General features: G+C 36.1%; 1 long non-coding RNA gene across 1 annotated transcript in view; it reads right to left on the bottom strand.

The window, feature by feature from the left end:
* The window catches only part of LOC140512803 (uncharacterized), a 166,337-nt gene that overhangs the window by 127,772 nt on the left and 14,963 nt on the right, over positions 1–23,602 (bottom strand). The window contains exon 2 of the long non-coding RNA XR_011969922.1: positions 21,442–21,544. This is a non-coding gene — a long non-coding RNA (uncharacterized lncRNA). The remainder of the gene's footprint in view (positions 1–21,441; positions 21,545–23,602) is intronic.

The following is a 23,602-nucleotide window of genomic DNA, read 5'->3' as shown; positions in this document are numbered from 1 at the left end:
CCTTTAAAATCCTAGAAAACAATAAAAATAAACAATATTCTTTTAAAAGACTTAAGTCTTCTCATTTCAGTTCCAGAATTCCAGCCCTGGGTGTCAAATCCACCCTACCCCACCTCTTTATTCCCACACACATACATACGAACACAATGTTCTGCTTGCTGAAGCCCTCATCTGGTCAGTCATTTTAGCTGGTCCTCCATCATGCTTCACTTTTTTCTCTGGATATCTTATTACTATCTGACTTGTTTCCATATAACCATCTCTACCCCCTTTGAGTTTTAGACCTATAATTAATCAATACTTCCACCAATCCTGGGAAAAATACGATAAAATACAAGCTACTATTATAATATATACAAAGAGGGTAGCACAGTGCCTAGCACATAGTAGTTGCTTAATAAACGTGTTCTCTTTCTTAACATTTATATGGTGCTTTAAGCATTCACACTTCAAAACATTTCCCAAATATCTTCTCTTTTTATTCTCAATAACACCTATTAAGGTAGGTAATGCTATTGTAATTATCACTCCCATTTTACAGATGAGGAAATTGAGGCTAAGAGTTTATGTGACTTGCCCAAGCTAATATAGCTAGAATGTATCTGAAGGTCAATTCACATTCAAATCTCCCTGACTCCAAGTCCAGACTTACTGCTATTTCACCAAGCCACCTCTGTGCACAAAGTCATTTCAAAAGTGCTAAAAACCAAGGGGCTCAGAAAAGGCCTAATGTAAAAGAGGGTACCTAACTTGTCCTTTGCAGTAAGCTAGTGATTTTATAAGGCAGTTGAAGAGGGAGTGCATTCCAGACCTAAGGGATAACTTATGCAAAACTATAGAGATGATAATCCAAGATAAAAAGCAATCTTTGGTTACTCATTTGTTACCGTATTAAGTCATCACAGACTGAATATTCCCACTTCCTTTACATGATTCTCATTTGGCATGCTTTCAAATCCTCTCACCTTTCCGGTTACCCAATTAATTGTTAAAACTTTGGGTATAACAGAGAAGAGACAGGATTTAGAATGGGATATATTTTGTTGATCTGTATTGTACATCTGGGTAGTTAAGTCAAAGATTTGCCATTTAAATTGCCATTTTAATAAAAAGTCACCATTTTATTATAACTGAAATCTCCAAGTCTTCTGAGACTGAAAGGAAGGGACCTATCCAAAAGCATTTTGGATAACATGGTAACATTTCCTGCTAAGAAATGTCTAAAAAGAGTACTTAATAAATTGGATTGCTATGACAAACATCATTAAAGATATCTGATTCCACTGACAGTGATGGTGTATGCACCCTAGAATTTCACCTTATTCCAATTAAAACATGGAGGTACACAAAAGCATATCCTGGCAACTGTGACAAAACTGATTTGGATATTAATAACTATTACAATTTAAAACATTTTATTAGAAAAACTGACCACATCTTAAGAAATCATGAAAAAAATAAAGCTTATAGGCCAGTTGATTCACATGGGGCTACAAATTTTAAAATGTATTTTCATTAATTTAATGCATAAAAAAGTTAGCAAATGCTTATTATGTGCAAGGAGCTGAGATAGCAGGTGAACAAGATACATTGATCAATGCTCACAAGGAACTCACTATTCACAATTACATAGATGATAGAATTTACAACTGGAAAGTACTTGAAAGAGCATCTAATCCAACTTTCTTCTTTTGCAGAAGAGAAATCTAGGGTCCAGGGACATTAATTTACTCATCAAGATCATACTAGAAAGAAATAGCAGGTTTAGGAAGATACAAATCAAAGACCTTATATAGCACTTACTATGCTTCAGACACTGAGGATGGAAAGGCAGAACTGTGAGCCCTGTTCTCAAGGAGCTCATACTATGATCATGGAGATGACATTCAAACAACTACATACAAACAAGATATATACAGAGGAGATGGAAGGCAATCTCAAAGGAAAGGCACAAGCAGCTAGAGGGGATTAGACATGGCTTAACGTAGAAGGTAGGATTTGACCTGTGTCTTGAAGGCAGATAGGGAAACAAAGGCAAAAGTGAGAAGGGGGAGCATTCAGGCTAGGAGACAGCATTGCAAAGATACAGGAGATGAAATGTTGTATATGAGAAAAAGTAAGTAGGTCAGTGTGGCTGGATCAAAAAGTCTCTGCATAGGAGTAGATTGTAAGAAGACAGGAGGGGGCCAGGTTATAAAGATCTTTAAATGCCAGAAGATTTTGTATGATTGACCTTGGGGATCAAATATATAAGAAACAAATATCCTAGAGAGTCACTCTAGCTCATTGGAAGGTTATTGGCAACTGAATGGAGGATGGATTAGAGTGGGAAAGAACTTGAGAGAGGGAGACCACTTAGAGAGGTAATGAGAGCCCAAATATGAGGGAGACCACGTGAGCAGGGAATGGGGGATGTGTATGAGATATGTTGTGAATGTTGAAATGGCAAGACTTGACAATGGATTAGATATGTGAGGTGAATGAGAGTGATAAGTTGATTATCTTAAGGTTCAAAACTGGGTGAATGGGTGGATGGTTGTATCCTTGTTAGTCCTAGAAAAGTTCAAAAGAGAATATATTGGTGGAAAGACAAAGAAGTCTGTTCGGGCATGTCTAATTTGAGATGACTATCAGACATTCAGTTTGAGATGCCTAAGAGGAAATTGGTGATGTGTGACTGTCTACAGCTCAGGAGAGAGATGAGAATTGGATAAACAGACCTTGGAAGTCTCTGCATAGAAGCAGTAATTGAACCCATAGGAGTATTGAGTGAAAAGAGAAGGACAGATCCTTGAAGGATACACACAGTTAATGAATGTGAAAATGGATGAAGAACTCAAAACGTAGACTAAGCAGGGGCAGTCAGATAAATAGGATGGAAAAGAAAGCAGGGTCATCAAAATCCAGAGAAGATAGAGTAACCAGGACAAGGTGATCCACAGTGTCAAATACTGCAAACTTCAAGAAGGCTGAGGACTGAGAAAAGGTCACTAGACTTGTCAAATAAGAGATCAGTGATAACCTGGAAGACGACAATTTCAATTAAAGAATAAAGTTAGAAGCCAGATTGCAGAATACTTTCAGTTATTATTGTTTTGCTGAATGTACTATTGTTGTGTTTCATTTGTGGATTATATTTAGTCTCCTTGTACTATGACAGACCTCTTAAAACAAAGTCAAACAGATAAATAAAACTAATAGTACAGCAACCTCACCTGAAGTACATGCAGCATTTCATATCTAGAATACTACATTCGCCTATATTTTAAAAGAATAAAAATCTATTTTTTCTCCCTACTACTGCCTCACCAAAACTTATTGGAAGACAGAATTATTGTTCTTAAAGTAAGCCCAATCAACAAATTATCTATCATAATATTGAAAGAAAAAATTATCTTTCTTATAATATGGACAATCAAGCAAAACAAATTTTGCCAGTGACTGTATGCAAGTACATATATATGTGTATACCTATACATATATTTATATGTGATATGCATGTGCATAATGTCTCATTCCATACCTTAAATATATCACTCTCTGTAACATATAACATGTTTCATTGTGGATTCATAGGCATTGTAGTAATCATAATTTTCACTATTTTCAATTTATTTTACGTTTAATATAATTGTATAAATTGTTCTCTCATTTTATTCTTTATCAACTTATAAAAGTCTTCACAATTGTTCATTTTTATAATATTTATGTTAGAATACAGATTGTTCTCTTGATTCCTCTCATTTCACTCACTTCACTTCAAGTCAGTTCCCATGTTTCCCCAAAGCTACTGAAATCATTTCCTCATTTCTTACACAGCTGTACTACATCATAATTTATTCAGCCATCCTTCAATTATTAGAATCCCTTTAGTTTCCAATTTGTATATTTCTGGCCACCACAAAAAAGAACTGCTATAAATATTTTTGTACTCCAAAGTTCTTTTCCTTTCTTTGATTTCCTTTGAGCATAGGTTTAGCAGTGGTATCACTGCTTTCAGTGTGGTTCAGCTTAGCTTTCAACATCATTTATAATAAGAGGAGCAACTGCTACATTTACATAGTGCTCTCTTCACAAGAATTCTGTGATGAAAGTAGTATGCCATTGTACAGATGAGGAAACAGCCTCAGGGGAATAAAATGACTTTCCTATGACTATAAATCTGGTAAATGTCAAAGCCAAGAGTCAAAGTCAAATCTGCTAACTAAAAATTGTGGTGCTCTTTCCACTAAGACACAGTGCTTTACAGACCTAGGAATCAGGAGCCCTAAGTCTTAGTCCCACTTCTCCTACTGATTGGCTCTGGGGCCTTGGGCAAGTTGTTTTATCCTCTGTGGGCTTCAGTTTTTTTAATCTCCAAAATTAGAAGGTTAAACTACGTGATACTTAAGGAATTCCTCCAGATTTATAACTCACATGACATATCCATCCAAAATGTCTAAGCCTTGAGGCAGATTCAAGGCAGCTTATTTTTTTAAGTAAAATTACCATGAAGTCCAAAGTTAATATTTTAAATTGGACTGATAGTGTCACAAGAAGGTTACTTTCTTTAAAAAACTAGATAAGTACTTATGGCATTTGGGAAACTATATATGAATAGTTGCATTAGATTGGTAAATTGGTACAGCATTTTAATTCCCCAAATGCACATTTACATGGTGCTTTAGCTATAAGGAGTAAAAACTTTCATCTGGATCTGAGCCATCCATATTTGCAAGTGAAAATGAACACAGAATCTTGGAAATTCATGACCACTAACAAACACAAAGGTCTGTTTATTTATAACAGACTCTCCCTTGGAATCATAGTGACCATATTTCAGAGGACAATGGGAGTCTTGTTACAGCAGAAATGAAGGACCTAGTCAACCATCCACCTTGATAACATGACTCCAGAGGAACAAAATGATGAGGGACCCTGAAGACCCTTCTCAAAGGGCTTGAAAGACTTCAAAGAACCAACAGAAACTGAAGATAGAGAACGTATGTAACTGAAGGTAGAGGATGTATGTGGTATTCTGGGTCTTCTCCTTGATGGTTCCATGTTAACTTACAGACTAATATTTCCAGCCTATTTTAAAGAAAATCCAATCTATTTTTAAAGAAAACAAATAAGGAACTTATTAGGAAACATTATTAGTATTGAATAGTATCACTATCCTCCTGTATAAGAAATATGTCCTAGGGAAGGCACTAAACTAAAAGTCAGACATATTTTAATTTTTATGTGTTCCTGCTGTCCTGGTCCTATAATTTATATCTCTAAAATGCCAAGTTAATTCTCCCTAAAAATGGATGTTCTATAAGCAATAAACAAACACTCCAGATTTTAAAAACATTCCATGCTACTTAAAACTTCCCATCTTGCAAAAGACTGCCCTCATTCAAGGTTTGATTATAGTGGAAGTCATTCACTTATCACAGGTTGGTGGTTTGGTGGGTGAGGCATGCTCTCATTTAGAACGGGGAAAAACTAACTAGATCTGTATTTCTTTAAAAAAAAAAAAAAGAAAAAAGCTTGGGTGCTGTGGTTAGCACTCCCAGAGGCCTTCACCAAGATGGACTGCGTACACATTTCTTGCATGATGCTTTGCCTGTTCATTTGAGCCATCTAAATGTTGAGTGATATTACATATGAAAACCATAACATGAAAATAAACAGTGTTAGACGAATTGGCTTTGACCTGCTCTACCACAATTTACAAAGTGTTTGAATGTACTGTCTGCTGCATCTCTAAGAAAAGCAGAACCCAAGAAAACAGAGGGCAGATGCTCAAAGAGTCATGCTCATGGAAGCATGAATGCCTTCTAAATGCATAATTATCAAGAAAGGAAATTTAAGATCAAAGTGCCCTTATAGTACTTAATTAAATGTCAAGCTCTAACATTTATTTATTTATATTCTTGAAGACTTTTTATTTCAGTTGTAATCTTAACTTCTATAGAAGTTACACCAGAGATTTACACATGAGAAGCAACCAGTGTCATTTACTGTAGATTATTGGTGACCTTCCTAGGATTCAAATAACAGGTCTTGTTCCTGGAGTAGCAACACACAAAATTCATACCTGCTTATTGCAGTTTTTCAGGGCATTCAGTTTTGGGGGTTTCTGTCTTTTTCTTCCCTAGCTTTTCCATTCTCATCTCTTTTTTTCTTCAGATACTCTTTCAGTCCCTGTGGCTAAGCCATTTTCTTTTTCTGATGTTTTCTCTTCATTTGTTATGGGGTCACCAGCCTCTTGACAAGAGTATATGTACTCCCTTAATGTCTCTCAAACCAAAGTACAGCTGCAGGGGTTAGGGTATAATCCCCGCCCTCCCATCTGGAAAATTCACATAAAATTTTTTGGCCCTCCCTTCATACCAGAGAAGTCTGAATTATTATGGTATTAAAAGATAAAATATGTTGATATTATACAATATAAGACATATGTCTTAGGCATTTCTGAGTTTCTAAACTTTTTCTGGATCTTCATGCGTCATCTGTAGCTTCTACAAAAAACCCCTCAAAATCCCATTTAATTATGTCAGCCCGTGATACATCAAAACTGTGGGGAAAGTCATGAAGTTAAAGGGATGACTATTTCCTCATAAAAGTTGGGATTTTCCTTTGTTTTCTTTTTGAGGGTCTGACTTATGATAAGCTCTACAACTAAATGTTATGGGATGGACCTGATAAATCCTAAGTATAGTAGGATAGAGTGGGTCCCTCATTCAAGGTACTCTGGAGTTGTTGATTATACTGTTAGGAAAGATAATAGAGTGCTAGACTTGGCACAAGGAAGACCTGAGTTCAAATCCTATCTCAGTCACTTGTTAGTTTCATGCTCTTGATGAATCCTTTAAGATCTCTTTGTCTCAGTTTTCTCATTGTCAAATGTTAATAATCACACCTACCTCAAATGACTGTTATGAGGATCAAATGGAATATTATATGCAAAATGTAAAGTGCCACTTAATTGTTAACTATTATTTTATTGTTATTCACCATTTTTTTTTTGAAGACCAGTGATGCCACAGGTGGTGTCTTAACTTGCAAGTGAATTGAGTTTAAGAGAGGCATAGTTGGGCAAAGTCTTCAGCCTCACCCTTTCCTCCAGAGTCATCAAAGCCCAGTGGCAAGACTGGTGATGTCCCAGGACGCATTGGATGACCTTGGAGTCTTCTGATGTCTCACAAACTCTAAGTATTTCACACACTCTAAGTGCTTTCATGGCCATTGGAACAAATTTCTCTCATCCACCTGTTCCACCTGGGGAAGTCTTCACATGCTTGGGTAGACATTCCCTTAATTTAGTACATGGTTTGAGACTTGTCAGCTACCTTCAACCTGGTTTAGCCCATCTGGTATGACCACTGTCCATGCTACAGCTTCTTAGAGGCACCACAGGTGAGAGTCGAGTGACAGCTAGACACCAAAGATGGATGAACAGCTCTAAAAAGAGCTTGGCAAGGCATCACACCATAGGTGCTAGTCTTTCTTCAACAACCTATAAACCCCATTCAAGATCTCAGATCTCCTACAAATATTCCACCATTCTGCTAAGAGGAAAAAAAAATACTTCTAGACTTGATTCAGGAATTCACAGAGGGACCACCAGATGCCTGCAGAGATCCTTGTATATGCAAGATTCCCAGGCTCAAAATAGACCAAAGAGTAGAAGGAAGAGAAGGGGCAGCTGTCCTTGGAGCCTTCTTGACAGTTTCAGGACTTTCTGTGTGAATTCACAACATCCAAATATGGAAAACATGAGCCTTCCTCAAGTCCTGTTTGGTCTACATGAGAGCAACTTTGGGGAATTGTGGATGGCTCTGTACCACAGCACTCCCTGTTCAACTTGGGCAGCCTATACTTTTTATGAGAGAACCACCTCAAGGCATCCTTGGTGAGTGGGTCCAGCGCTACACTCCTGGAGACAGAGCCTGAGGCTGGCCTAGTCCCAATAAATGTCTGAATCTAGCCCTACCTAGCAAAGAAAATAGCTCCTGGCATCCCAGGCTTTTCCAGAGGTCACATGAAGCCAAGTTGATGAAGAAAGACCACGGACAAAATCTAACCTGAGCAGTCCCTTAATTTTGTATAGAAATGTCTCTGAGCCCAACAACAGGGTTAAAGACTCCATAAAAAGCCTACAACAGAGAGAGGTCCCAAAGTTTTTTGACAAGAGGGAGTTGCTATGCAGAGTCCAGGACCTTATCAACTCCAGTGTACCTTGAATGAGGGACAGTCTGTCCTATGATGGTCAGGACTTGTCAAGTCCTTCTCATACCATTCAGTTGCAGAGCTTGCCCCAAATCTGGCCCTCACAGAGAAAACAAAGAAAAATTCCAACTACCATGAGAAAATACAAGTATCCCTTCTACCTCATGACTTTCCCCATCATCATTTTGATATATCATGGGCTGGCATAAGCAATAAATGGGAATTTGGGGGGTTTTTATAGAAGTTACAGATGGTACATGAAAGCTCAGAAAAAAGTTTAGAAGCTCGGAAATCGATAAGATATATGTCTTGTATTGTATAATGTAAACATATTTTATCTTTTAATACCATAATAATTCACATTTCTCTGGCATGAAAGGAGAGCCAAAAAATTTTATGTGAATTTTCTAGATCATGGGAGTACTGTGTCCCTAACACCCAGAGCTGTACTTTGGTTTGAGAGACATCAAGGGAGTACATATACTCTTGTCAACAGACCCCATAACAAATGCAGAGAAAACATTAGAGGAAAAGAAATTCCTTGGCTACAGGGACTGAAAGAATATCTGGAGAAAAAAAAAAAGATGAGAATGGAAAACCTAGAGAAGAAGGACAACAGAAAACTTTAAAAACTGAATGCCCTGAAAATTAGAATATGACAGAGAAAAAACACTGATTCAACAGCACAAGAAATAGCACAACCAAAAAAAATTTAGAGAAAAAGTAGAAAATCTAAATAAAATATTATCAAAAACAGCTGAACAGGAAAAGGATAGACAAGGAAAGAATTATTGTACTATAGAAAATTATGATCAGAAAAAAAGTATGGATCACATATTTCAGGAAATTATAGATAAATTGCCCCAAACTCCTAAAAATAGAAGATAAAGTGAAAAAAATTAAAAATCCACATCAAAAAGAAACTGAAAAAAGGAAATCTCCCAGGAACATCATAGAGGGAATCTATAGTTTCCAAGTCAAAGAAAAAAAATATTCCAAGCAGTCAAAAAACAAAGGTTCACATACCAAGATTGTACAAGACTTATTAGTTGCAACTATAAAGGCAAAGAGACCTTAGAATATGATATTTCAAAAAGAAATAGATAAAGGTTTAAAACCAAGGATATCTAGCAAAACTAAGTATAATTCTACAGGGAGCAAAATGAATCTTTAATGGAATAGAAAACTTTCAAACATTCTTGATGGAAAAAAACAACAACAGATTCAAGTATACATTTGGAAACAGAAATGTAGATGAAAAGAGAAAATTTAAAAGTATAAATTTTTGTATATTTGGAAGGAATTATGTGGGAATGATTTTTTTACACATTAAAAGTTGAATAAGAAATGAATGTTTTCTTAGAATCCTAGTATCTTTAAAGGTAATAGAAAAAAGTTACTATCACATTCTTTGTGGGTTATTTAGTTCAGTTTTAGTGTTCTTAGCAGAAGATAAAATAGAAAGGACAGGAAATTTTACTGGGGAAGGGAGGGAAATCATCACTGCCTAACAGAAGTACATAAGATGAAGAGTGTGTAGTGACTGAGGAAAGGTTGCCAAGAATGAACATCTCTTGGATCTTACTCTTATCTGAATCAAATAAAGAAAGATTTAACACAATTAGACATTCACAAAATAGACCTTGATTCAGAATTACATAAAAATCAAAAGGGAATTAAAAGGGATTCCTATTTAATTGGACTTAAAGCATTGAACCTTTTGGAACACTTATTACCTTATTTCACCTCCTTCAAGTGGTCTAGTTTTTCCTTTTATCTCCAGTGTTTGAGTTAACTTTATCATTTTAGGCTAATGCAATTTTCACTTCCACCCCCAACTCAGAAATGAGCTACAAGTCTTTTTTGTTGCTAGAGAACCAGTCAGCCAATAAAACATTAAATAGCTATTACATGCAGACACCATGCTAAGCTCTAGACACACACACACACACACACACACACACACACACACAAAAGTGGGAAAAGATAGCTCCTGCCCTCAAGGAGCTCACAAACTACTGAGGGAGACAACAAGTAAGCAAATACATAAAAACAAGCTATATGTAAGATACACAGGAAATAAATAAGAGAGCATGGTACAAAAATTAAGAGGAGAAGGGAAAGGCTTTCTGTAGAAGATGCAATTTTTGTTGGGGTTTAGAGAAAGCCAGGGAATTCAAGAGGTGGAGATGAGAAGGAGGAGCAGATAGACAGAGACAATGCCTAGATCAAATAAAGTTGTAGAGTCTATTTATGGAACAGGAAAGAGGTCAGTATTACTGAACTGAAGAATATATGGTGAGGAGTTAGGGATGAAAAGACTGAAAAAGTAAGAAGAGGCAAAGTTATGAAGAGCTTTGAACATCATTCAATGTTTTTTGAATGTAATTTAAAAGACATTCAAACAGAAGAATTTGTATTTGATCCTGGAGACAATAGAGAGCCACTGGAATTTACTGAAGGAGAGAGGTAGGGAGTGGCACAGTTGAACTTGTACTTTAGAAAAAGCGCTTTACAGGTTGAATGGAGAATGGATTAGAGTGGGTGAAAACCTGAGATTGGTAGCCATTAGCAAGTTATTGCAAGAATTCAGGCATGAGGCAATGATGGATAGGAAACAGAAAGGGAAAGAGAGAGATCTAAGAGGAAGAATAGGGAGGAAAAGGAATAGTCATAAGCAAAACAAATTGGAATGTTGAGAGGTGGAACATAAAGGGAAGATTATTAAAAAGAAAAAATAGTAAAATTCTGGAGGTCAGAGACTAAGGAGAAGAGCTGCCAAAGAGAGAAAACAGTATTTTTTACTTATGAGATCACAGGTTTAAGACAAGTTCCCATCTATTCTATCACTATATTTGGGAAGGGGATGGTGAGAGCAAAGAGAGGAAAAAACACAAGAGAATAAGATGAAGGGAAATATGTAATTAATAATTATAACTATGAATGTGAATGGGATCAATTCACCCATAAAATGGAAACGAATAAAAGACTAGATTAAAAAACAGGATCCAACAATGTGGTATTTACATGGAATGTGCTTGAAACCCTAAGAATCACATAGACATCAAAATAAGGGGATAGAGCAAAAGCTATATTTCTTCAGCTGAATTCAGAAAAACAAAGGGAGTGATCATAATTACAGATAAAGTTATAGTAAATATAGATAAGATAAAAAGAAATAAGAAGGAAAATACATTGTGCTCAAACATAATATTATAATGAATCATTACTTAATATACATATACCTAATAAGCAGCATCTAAATACTTAGTGGAAAAGTGGATTGTAGGGAGATTTAGGTAGTATAACTATAAAAGTGATGAACATTAATGTGCCCTTTTTACATCTAAAAGTATCTAACAACAACAAATCAAAAGTCTGCAACTAAAGAGCAACATAGAAATTAGGAAAATGTAAGAAGATATTAATAAATTTGAAAGGAAAAAGACAACTGAATTGATAAAAAGAAAGCTAATAAAATATTTAAAATCAACTAACCTTATTTTTTCTGATAACTGATGAAGAATGAAATGATCAGAACAAGGAGAAAAATTTATACAATGCTAACATCATTATAGAGAAAAACAAATCTGAAGACTCTGAAGTTCTCTTCAACACAGTGATGCATCCCTAGTTCAAAGGATTAAAAATGAAATATACCACTCACCTCTGAACAGAGATGATGAATTCAAGGTGCAGAAATAATAGTGTATTTTTGGAACTTGGTTAATGTAAGATTTTTGTTGTAGTTGCTGGATTTTGTAGATATGTATTGAGGGGTTTGATTTTTGCTTTGTGTTTTGACTATTCTTATGGTGGAAGACTGAAGGGAAGGACCCAGTAAAAAATGTAACTTGAGAAATAAAAATAATATACAAAAATAAAGTGAATCCCTCTTCTATTTGAACTTTATTAATGATGTTTTCTATGACTGAATTGGACACCTGTGGCTGATACTGAGATCACATTAAGCCCTAGAATGCTACTAAGCACCCCAAATGAGAATCACAAATACTCAAAAGTAGGTTCTAAAAATCCACATGAGAAAAACAAGTTGTAGTGTATTATTGTGATGGAATACTACTGTACTATAAGAAATGATGAGCTCAATCATCTCAGAACAGCATGGATTTTCACAAAATGGTGAAGAGCAAGGTGAGAACCAAGAAAACATTATATGCAGTAACAGCAATATTGTTTTAAAAATTACTTTGAGTGGCTAAGTCATTTTAACAATTATAAATGCAAAATTTTTAAAAGATATCAAGAAAGATACAGAGAAATAACCAATAGATATATAAAATAATTTTACCTATGCACATATGTGTGTATACATATACACATATTGTACGCATATGTCTATATGTGTGTATGGGAGTGTGTGTGTATATATACATATACACATATATATTCATACATATATGGATATATACTACATATACCTATGTGGTCTAACGGTAGCCATCTCTAGGCTGGGGGTGGGGAAGACAAAAAGGGAAAAAAAGATAATTTATTTGATAACAATTATATTTTTTAAAAGGAATCACAAGTTATACATATTAGATGTGAAGTTTCATGTACAATCATCTTTTTTATTATACTATGCTTTGGAAATGCTTGTTTTATGCCATAAATTATACTATTTAAAAAAAAAAAGAAAACAAAGAAAAACCAAATGGTAAAGGATAACAATATATCTGACCATGACATACACTTAGATGAATAGTCCATTCAAAATATTTCCATACATGCATCTTGGACAGTCATTGAAGATGGACACTGAACTTAATCCGGGACACAAAAGCACTATGTGTCCAAAGGATGACTTGAATTTAGGTCTTCCTGACTCTGAGGACTCTCAGTGTGTCCTATAACCCTTCTATGAAATAGAGAAGAAAATTTATGCAAAAAGTAGCTTGCATATGCTCAAAATCAATAAAACCCATTAAATTCAAGTCAAACCTTATCTATCATTTCAATATATATTTTTTTAAATCTTCAAAAGTAAATTTTCTTTCCTAGGTTTTTTATTTGCAATTTCCTTCTTCTCTACTGGGGATAATGAGGATTACATACATTTTGACTGAAAACTGAAAGTGCTATGAGCTTCAAACAAAATGTACAAAGGTGAAATTGCCAGGAGATCTTGGAAGGCTCTAGAGCTCAAATTAGTTCTGATTAGATTAGGATAAACATTCAGATTTTGAGATGGTTATTAAAACTTCAATCCCACCAACCTCTCTCATTAAAATAAAAGAGCTATAATTCTGGCCCTTAATAAGGATATCACTATATTGAGATTCATTTTTCTATGTATACTAATGGCTATAGACATTAAAGATCATCATTAAAGTTTATATCTTCACCTTTCTACATGAGGAAATAAGTTATAATCAAATAGAAATATGTCAACTAGAGAAAGATAGAGTGTCTCTCAAGTTTTATTGATCTTTATCACTTTAATGGGATTCAAATGGAACTCATCTTTCTCACTAAAATAGTTTGACACAGTTGCAATTTTAAAAACATGATCCTTTGAAGGCAAATGCATGTTTTACTTTTTGCTTCATACACACATTTTTAAGAATTAATCAAAGAGGGAGCCAAGATGTCAGAATTAAAGCAGGGACTTGCTAGAGCCCTCCCCCTAAACCCAGTCAAATACCTGTAAAAAAATGACTCTAAACAAATTCTGGAGCTGCAGAATCCACAGAATGACAGTGAAACAAATCTCCAGCCCAAGACAGCCTAGAGGGTTGATAGGAAGTGTCTATTGTACAGGCTGGGAGCAGAGTACAGTCCAGCATGGGCTACACTGGCACAGACTAAACTTGAGCAGACCTCAGAGGGACTGAATCACTGGTACCTATGTTGATTTCCAGACTTCTCAACCCCAAAACACTGAGGACAAATTGGAAGGTCAGTGGAAAAATTCTGTCAGACCTGTAAGAGGGAACAGAGTGGTCTGGCCCCAGCCCCAGGGCTGCAGAGGGAGTGGAGGAGCCCACAGCAGCCACAGCAGCAGCAGAGGCAGGGGCAGTGGCTGTTTCTGGAGTTCTAGACCCACAGATTGTGGGGGGGATTGAGTGACTGACAATACACTCCCATACCTCCACAGGATGCAAAGAACTACCTTGACAAAGAGCTCAAAAGTCAAGAAACTGGTTGGGGAAACAAGCAAAAATGGGAAAAAATCAGACTATACAATCTTTGGTGATAAGGAAGATCAAAACACATAACCATAAGGAGACAACAAAGTCATAGCTCCTACATGCAAAGTCTTCAATAAAAATGTGAATTGGTCTCAGACCATGGAAGACCTCAAAAACGACTTTGAAAATCAAGTAAGGGAAGTAGAGCAAAAATTGGGAAGAGAAATGAGATGAAAATGAGTCAACTGCTTGCTAAAGGGAACTCAAAAACTGCTGAAAAAAATTAACACTTTAAAAAAATAATCTAAACCAAATAACAAAAAAATCCAAAAAACCAATGAGGAGAAGAATGCCTTAAAAGGCAGAATTAGCCATATGGAAAAGGAGGCCCAAAAGCTCACTGAAGAAAATAATTACTTCAAAATTAGAATGGAGCAGATGGAAGCCAATGACTTTATGAAAAAATCAAGAAATTATAAAATAAAGCCAAAAGAATGAAAAAATAGCAGCCAGCATAAAATATCTCACTGGAAAAACAACTGAATTGGAAAATAGATCCAGGAGACACAACTTAAAAATTATTGGACTGCCTGAAAGCCATGATCAAAAAAAGAGCCTAGACATCATCTTTCAAGAAATCATCAAGGAAAACTACCCTAATATTCTAGAACCAAAGGGCAAAATAGATATTGAAAGAATCCACCAGGGGGCAGAGCCAAGATGGTGGACTAAAAGTAGGGACCTGCTTGAACTCTTCCCTCAAACCCCTGCAAATATCTGTAAAAATTGACTCTAAACAAATTGTAGAGCAGCAGAACCCACAAAGTGACAGAGGGAAGCAAATCTCCAGCCCAGGACAGCCTAGAAGACCAACAGGAAGCCTATGTCACACTGAGCTGGGAGCAGAGTGGAGCTAAGTTCAGCATGGGCTGTGCCAGCACAGATGGGGATGGATTTGACCTCAGGGAACTGAATCACTGGCAGCTGTGGTAGTTTCCAGACTTCTCAACCTACAAATGCCAAAGACAGCGTAGAAGGTCAGTAGGAAGACTGTCAGATCTGAGTGGGAGAGGGGTGTGGTTCTGCTGGGGTCCAGCCTCAGCTCTGGGGTGGAGGAGGATGTAGCACAAGCAGCAGCAGCTTCCAGAGCTCTGGGCTCACAGATGGAGGGGTATTGAGTACCCGATTCAAAACCCCCAAAGCCTGGGACAGTACACCCATACCCACTCCCATCAGAAGCAGAATCCTGCCTTGACAAAGAGTTAGAAAGTCAAGTATTTGACTGGGGAGATGAGCAAACAGAGGAAAAAAAGTCAGGCTATAGAATCTTACTTTGGTGATAAAAAAGATCAAAACATACAGCCAGAAGACAACAAGGTCAAAGATCTTACATCCAAAGCCTCCAAGAAAAATATGAATTGGTCTCAGGTCATGGAAAAGCTCAAAAAGGATTCTGAAAATCAAGTAAGAGAAATAGAGCAAAAATTAGAAAAAGAAATGAGAGTGATGCAAGAAAACTGTAAAAAACATGTCAACAGCTTGCTAAAGGAGACCCAAAAAAACACTGAAGAGAATAAAATATAGACTAACTCAAGTGGCAAAGAGATCCAAAAAGCCAATGAAGAGAAGAATGCCTTAAAATGCAAGATTGGACAAATGGAAAAGATGGTCCAAAAGCTCACTGAAGAAAATAATTCTTTCAAAATTAGAATGGAACAAATAGAAGCTAATGCCTTTATGAAAAATTGAGAAATAACAAAATAGAACCAAAAGAATGAAAAAATAGAAAACAATATGGAATATTTCATTAGAAAAGCCATTGACCTGGAAAATAGATCCAGGAGAAATCATTTAAAAATTATTGGACTATCTGAAAGCCATTGTCAAAAAAAGAGCCTACACATCATCTTTCAAGAAATTATCAAAGAAAACTGCCCTGATATTCTAGAACCAGAAGGTGAAATAGAATGGAAAGAATTCACAAATGACCTCCTGAAAGAAATCACAGAAGTAAAACTCCTAGGAACATTGTAACCAAATTTTGGAGATCCCAGGTCAAGGAGAAAATATTACAAGCAGCCAGAAAGAAACAATTAAAGTATTGTGGAAATATGATCAGGATAACACAAGATTTATCAGCTTCTTCATTAAGGTATTGAAGAGCTTTGAATATGATATTCCAGAGGTCAAAGGAGCTAGGATTACAACTAAGAATCACCTACCCAGCAAAACTGATTATCATACTTCAGGGAAAAAAGTGGATATTCAATGAAATGGAAGACTTTCAAGCATTCTTGATGAAAAGACCAGAGTTGAATATAAAATCTGACCTTCAGATGCAAGAATCAAGAGAAGCATGAAAAAGTAAACAGGAAAGAGAAATCAATTTATCAAAGTTGAATTATTTATATTTCTATATGGAAAGATGATATTTGTAACTCATGAGACCTTACTTAGCATTAGAGTAGTTGGAGGAAAGGCAGACAGACAGACAGACAGACAGACAGACAGACAGACAGACAGATAGATAGATAGATAGATAGATAGATAGATAGACAGATAGACAGATGGCAGAGGGTGAGTTGAATATGAAGGGATGATATCTAAAAAATAAAATTAAGGAGTGAGAGAAGAATATATTGGAAGAAGGAGAAAGGGAGAGATATAATGGGATAAATTATCTCACATTAAAGAAGAAAGAAAAAGGTTTCACAGTGGAGGTGAGAGGAAATGAGTGAACCTTAATGTCATCAGATTTGATTTAAGGAGGGAATAACATGGACACTCTATTGGGTATCTTACTCTACAGGAAAGTAAGGGGAAGGGGACATGGATGAGGGATGATGGAAGGGAGGGCAAATTGGGGAATGGAGTAATTAGAAGCAAAACACTTTGGAAAAGGGACAGGGTCAGAGTTGAAAAAAGAATTAATGGGGGGCAGGATAGGATGGAAGGACATATAACTAGTTTTTCACAACATCACTATTATGGAAGTGCTTTGCATAACTATACATGTATAACCTATATTGAATTTCTTACCTTCTCAATGAGAGTGGGTGGGCAGGGAAGAAGGAAGAGAATTTGGAACTCAAAGTTTTAAAAATGGATGCTAAAAATTGTTTTTACATGCAACTGGGAAATAAGATATACAGGCAATGGGGTATAGAAATCTATCTTCCCCTACAAGAAAATAGAGGGGAAGGGGATAAGAGAAGGGAGGGATGTGATTAAAGAGCAGGCAGATTGGGGGAAGGGGTAATCAGAATGCATGCTGTCTTGGGTGGCAGAGAGGAGAGATAGGGAGAAAATCTGGAACTCAAAATCTTGTGGAAGTAAATGTTGAAAACTAAAATTAATAAATTAATAAATAAAAAGGTATCACTAATAAAAAAAAATTAAACAAAGAATGGTGGCACTGGGTTGGTGAGGTACCATTTACTATAACCACAGTGGATCTCACCCTTTAGACGACATCACTGGGCTCGAAGGTCAATCTATATTTCCAATCTATATATTTGTGTTACAGCTTCTGAAGGTCCACAGTATGAATTTATTAGACTTAATTTGCAAGAATGACTGCATGATTTTTTAAAAACAATCAGGAATTCTTTTGAGGATTATGCAGAGCAGTCAGGAATTAGAAAGATGTTCTATAGTCTTTTCAGCCAGCTTGATTTGTCCTAGGTAGAAGAGATTAGATTTTTTTCACCCTCTCCCTGATACATGACAAGTATTACTAGTGGGGGAAATTCAATATTGGTATTTAATTCATTTTCCTCTCTAGGACTTGCCAACTAATTCAAAAGTTGGTCAATAAAGCCATTTAATCATTTCCTCCCAGAAGTATATATTTTCAAAAGATCTATAGAAGAATATTATTGTTTCTAGGATCAAAGATGTAAGGGACTTCAAAGGGCTCATTTTACTATTTAGGAAACTGAGTACCAAATAGGTTAAGTGATTTACAGTAGGCCACATAGACAGTAAGCATCAGAGATGGGAAATAAGCATAGGTCCTCTGTCTACAGAACCTCTTTCCACTGTTCTGAGTTCTGGACAACACTGAAAAGTCTCCCATTTATCCCTCAGTGATGAAACTCTTTTAATCTACAATACTTAAGAAAATAATTTCCTGAGAAAATAGGTTCACTAGCATTTAATCTTGCAAAATTTTCCCATAGAACCCCTTAAAAAGTATTAGAAAATAACCTTTCAATTTTCCTGGGCAGTAAGGAGAAATGAATACTGCTCCCATTCCCACTTGTGATTCTATAAAAAGCATTTTGCCTACCATAACAATCATCATTCATGAGCACTGCACACATATGGTGCTGTGCAAAACACTCCACAGAGCAAGTCCCCCAAGTCATCTTTAACCTTTCAGAACTAAGGGGTTTTAGGAAAAGACTCTTTGTGTGAAGGAAAAGGGACTAAAGTGAGCTTAAAGTTACCTCTCCTTTATCCCTGTCCTCCTCCTACTTCCTTTAGTAATTACATTAGATTTTTTTTCCTTTTTAAATCTGGGAAAACTCAGCTTTGTTAGACCATCTGGTTTATAGTGGAGTGCTTTTATTCAGTTTCCCAGATGGGTTGAATAAGACAAAAAATTTTAGTGACTTAACTTGAATTCACACGGTGAGTCATCTGCTTTCAGCTTGAACATGACAAAGCTTGGGATTTTCAAGGTGTTCCCCCACCCCCTACACTAACTTAGAGATCACATAACTTTCAGTAAGTTATTCTCTGAAAAGAAAAGAGTAGGAAATATACTTGTGACCAGTGATTTCATTTGAGAGTTCTTTAAATATCACCAATGTAAAGAACATGTTGCTCTTCCGAAAACATAGCTTCTCTGGGAGTTCCACTTTAGAAGTTTCCTTTTATTAGAAGCAATCACTGAGATATTATTCTAGAGACTATATTCCATTAGCTGCTCTTCCTAGCTCTAGTCTCTCCCCAGTGTAATCCATACTGTTGGAATAATCTTAAAACATCTAAATATAGGGAAGAACAAGCAATAGATTTGGGCTGGAAGAGGTGGGGAACAAGCATTTATTAAGTACCTACTATGTGCCAGGCACTGTGCTTATGAATGTAACCCATTCATAATGTAACCCAAGTGCCAAAGCCCTCTGTTACAGGACCCTCTTCTAGAGATCAATGCCCAACCTGCATGAGGAGTGGGGTAGAGTTAGAAAGAAGAGAAAGAAGAATCCCTTTGGGATTTGCATTCATTTCAGAAGCTTCAGTCTTCCAGGTTCAAGAGAAAAACTGGACATTACCAACCCCATTTCAGATTGCTGAAAGAAAAGTAAGACTCTGGGACAACATGGGAGGATCTAGCAGTTTTTATCATGTCCCTAGCTTCAGCCTACTATACTAGACACTTCAGGGAATTTTCGTGAAGACATATGTAATCTGGAACTCTCTCTTGGTTGAGCTGAATTATGTTACTGCCAAAGGGAGTGCTGCCTCATTGTGTATTGTCTGGTAAATATTCTCCTATGTATACTTCCTCTGATTTCTGTTTTCTATCAACTTGTAAAAATGGGTTTTTTTACTGGTTATTTTGTCTATTCATTGTAAAACTGATCGTGGTGGGAAGAGACTCATCTTGAATATAAAGCTTGGGTCCTACTTTTACCATTAGTGAACTGTGATCAGAAGTTTAGCCTGAGCCTGAAAACCACATTCCCTAGACGAATAACATTTATGGGAGCAGATAGATAAAATTCTAAAATGGTACCTCCTCTAAGGAGAACAGAGTAGTTAAGCATCTGGCCCCAACTTCCTGCTTCCACTCTTGTGAGGAATTAAAGTCACCCTTGGAGAAGAGTGGGGGAGAGACATCTATTTTATCTCCCTTAAAATCACCCACCAACCTCATACTACGTGTGGAGGACAATCCTCACTACACAAATACTATTTCATTAGATCCTCCCAGTAACGCTGAGAGGTAGATGCTACTATCTTCATTTCACAAATGAGGAAAGTCAGGCAGACAGCAGTTAAGTGACTTGTCCAAGTCACACAGCTAGTAAATGTTTGAGATCCCATAGTATCTGCCTCAAAGGGTTGTTGTGAGATAAGTGGTTTATGAAGTGCTACAGAATTATATGTTTACTATTCTACAATGCCCCCAGTAATATATATATAATGGCTTTCATTCAAGTCTTACATAGGTTCATGTACAAACTATTATCCACTCTATCAGATCAAATGCAAAGTTTTTAATCTGATATTAAATGTCTTCCATTTTGAGTCTAATATCCACAGCCCTCCATTATCTGTTCTACTGCATGTATCACAGTATTCATAATAATGCCATACATTTGGATACCATTTCATAGACTGCAAAGCAGTTTTGTTACCATTTTCTCCTTTGATATGCTTGCCTGCATTGTATACACTTGAAGTTTTTTGTTTTTATTTTTATTTTTGACCTCTCGTATTTTGCATATACATGATTGTCCTTCTCAACAAGGTAGTTTTCCCTCCTCACCTCCTATTAAAATTTTGTACCACTAAATTCTCATTCAAGCTTTTCTGGTCTATATTTATTTTTCCTTTCTCTGGATCCCTATTGTACTCGCCCTCGATATGTCATTTAAAATTACGTTACGTAACGATTTTGAATTGCTCAGAGATCACTTTCTTATGCTTAGTTTGTCATTCAGTTAAGACTGTGAGCTTCTTGAAGACAGGAACCATTCTTCTTTTGAATCTCTCTTTAGTATCTGGCACAGATTTTGAATTCAATAAATACTTAAAAGATTTGATTGTAAAAATTGGAGCTTTTTAGTATAGAAACTCTTGGGTCCAAAAGTTCTTAACAAAAGTGGCTTGTACATTTGTTTACTAAATTATAAAAATAACAGTGCTGCATTAGCCTCAGCATTGATATGAATCTGCCTTTGTTGAAAGAGTATGAGAGGTACTTAAAACTTTTCAATTTAAAATATTTTTTTCCTGCCTGAGATAGTGGCTATAGGAATCAAAACCATTTTTGTGCATTTTAATAGTCATGAAATTTTCTGTCCAATTTCTGAAACCTTTTTGAGATGGTGTAGAAAAACATTAGACCTACCTGTAGAGTTAGGAGAGATCTGAGTTTCAATCACGCTTCTTTCATTTAATGGCTTATTCAATATGGGAAAATAATTTTAAACTCTAGGCTTCCAATTTCTTATCTACAAAAGAAAGGCAATAATATCTGCTGTGTAGAAATTAGATTTAGAGCAGCATCTTACACCATATTGCAAAATAAGCTTAAAATGCCAATGTAACTATGGCACCAACAAGATATTTACAGCGCCCATGGCGGCCATCAGTATCCTGGTGCAGTTCTGAATCACTAAATGCCACAGAATCTCCACATGGAAGACAGAAACAAAACCTTTATTCAGACACCTGAAAGCCAAATCCATCATAATTCATACACAATAACAATGCAGAGGACAGCACCAGCCCCAAGCCTTCCCCCTGCCAGGCTCCCACAAACCAGCTCCAGTACAAGCAGGCTGTCCCAAACAAAATCCCAAACAAGTTCTTTCACTCATGATAGTCAACAGCCTGCTTGCCTGCATCCTTCCCAGCTCTGACTAGCCTCATGACCAAATCTTCCCTCAGCTCTGCTCTAGCTTCACCTCTTCCTGTTCCACCCTTCCTGCATCACTCCCCTACCTGTTCCATGTGACTCAGGCTTTCATGTGACCCAGGCAGGTCATATGGGCCATTAATGAATGGGAAAGATCTTCCCATTTAAATTACCATTACAGTAACATGAATATTAAAAATCATGTCATGAAAGTATTTAGAAGAGAAGCTGATTATTTCTCTTGCATAGCGATGAGTACGATGTTAATTCTTAAGCAGAAAAGTTATAGAGTCAGTTACAATGAACAAAATAGATCATTCCAATCATGAAATTTGAAAAGGTTTTACTTGAACAAAATTAATACAATTAAGATAAGAAAAAAAGAAGTAAAGTAAGGGGGTAATTTTTATCCTAAATATCTCTTGAATATCTAAGAAAAAGAGAAAACCAACAAATATATGAATAAAAACCATGCCCCCAAATTCGAGGTCAATGAATAGGAATAGTTTTTAAAAGAATTGTGAACTATTAAAAACCATACAAAAGAGTGTTCCAAGTCTCTAATTATGAGATTAAAGAGAATCAAAAGAAACTTGAGGTTTTACCTCATACCTAGCAAATTGGCAAAAATGACAAAAGATGAGGATAGTGAATGCCAAAAGAACTGTGGAAAGACAAGCATAGGAATGCAATGTTGGTAGAGCTATGAATTGCCTGACCCTTCTAGAATGCAATTTGTAATTATACAAAGAAAGTGACTAAGCTTTCCATACCCTTAAACCCAGAGATTCCATTGATAGGCATATAACCCACAAAGGCCAAAGACAAAGAGAAAGGTATCTTATATACCAATGTATTTATGTCAGTACTGAGAGAAATGATAATGTCTCTCTTATTTTAAAAATCATTTACCAATGGAGAGATCCAGGATTTTTTTTCATCCTATTTCCTCATTCTCTACTAAGTCAAATCAGCATTTGAAGAATAGAGGGGATAGTGAGATTGGATTAGTATTCTCATCAATCTTGTTCAGACCTCACCCAACTAGGAAACTTTAGATGGAATCAAATGGTCAAGAAATTTTAGTCTAAATGAATTTAAGTCCATTGTGTGCCACTCAGGATTGAGTGGGGGATAGATCCTTTGTCTAAATGGCCCAGGGCTAGGGGTGGTCTGGGAGTAAAAATCACTTAATCAAAGTTATATCCTCTATCTCCTCATTAGAAAAGTCCATCTCTCATTATAATAGTCATTCTTCCTACTAATTGTTAATCAATCAGAGTTGATTGCCATCTGTCAGGAACACCCAGTTTTCCAAGGGCATATGTGTCAATAGGCCTGCATGACTCAACTTTAATTCACAAGACATGGTCAAAGGACCATCCTTTTGTTAATTGTGCACTAGTCATAATTAATAAAATAATTAATTGCTCAGAAATCATGTCTCTTGAACGTTTTTATACATCTAAGTATTATTTGTGGTAGCAAAACAAACTTCCACTTCAACTTCAAAGGACTCATTTTACAAAGTTTGGACATTCATTGACTGGGGAACAGCTACACAAATTGCGACATGTGAATTAATAGAATATTACTCTGTTGTAAGAAATAATAACCATGATCAATACGTAGAAGCATACAAAGACATATA

The sequence above is a fragment of the Notamacropus eugenii genome, chromosome 6 (genome assembly GCF_028372415.1).
Source record: "Notamacropus eugenii isolate mMacEug1 chromosome 6, mMacEug1.pri_v2, whole genome shotgun sequence".
NCBI classification, from domain to species: domain Eukaryota; kingdom Metazoa; phylum Chordata; class Mammalia; order Diprotodontia; family Macropodidae; genus Notamacropus; species Notamacropus eugenii.
Note: the sequence above shows the minus strand (reverse complement) of the source record. Positions and strands in the feature narration are given on the sequence as shown.